We start from the raw sequence: 775 nt of genomic DNA on the forward strand, positions 1-775 counted from the left end.
GATAAGATCACCAACCACTCAGTTTTGTAGTGCAATCTTGGGTTCCCTTCTCTGAGTGCAGAGTTGAGCAAGGTGATGTTTGTAGATTTAACTACATGAGAGGTTGTGGTGAGGTTTTGAGAAATCATCTAGACAATGCAGAGGCATCATTTCACTAAAGCATAGGGTGTTGCAAAGTATGCGAATAAACGCATTTGTCATGTGGATACCTGATTTTAGGGTTGGTTATAACATAGGTAATGTAGGAAGAGAACGGTTTGTAGTTGTCTTTGTATTTCAGGATAATTGCAAATGGCTCTTATTCTTGCAGGGAGTGTTCCAAAACAGCCTTTTTGACAGGGTAGAAATTTCCTCCACTACAAGATTTATTGAAGGAAAGGACAGGTTGATGTTGTGCAAGTCTAAATCAAAGAGATCTGGATTGGTGATACATATGTAGTCTTTGGTGAAGGAATTTTGGACTTGAGCATTGAAGGATGATCTATGCGCATTTCTTTGAACACAAGTCTAGCTACAAGCAAATATTGTCAAGAAGTAAGGTAACAAGTATATATTTTTTACTTTCCTTTCTTTATACTCTTCTGTTATGTATATTTCAGGGGCTTTCCTCATCTTGTATATAACATTTTGTTATACCCCTAGTGTTTCTCCTCTAGAGTCGTAGTCGTGTAATCATACCTCATGGAGATCCCAACACACTTTGGAAAATGTTATTATTCTTACTCGTGTAGCGCAGTATATTTATTATTAATGAATCCAGCTTTCTTTCCTCAAC

This window comes from Lissotriton vulgaris, chromosome 5 (assembly GCF_964263255.1).
Source record: "Lissotriton vulgaris chromosome 5, aLisVul1.2, whole genome shotgun sequence".
Taxonomy (NCBI): Eukaryota; Metazoa; Chordata; class Amphibia; order Caudata; family Salamandridae; genus Lissotriton; species Lissotriton vulgaris.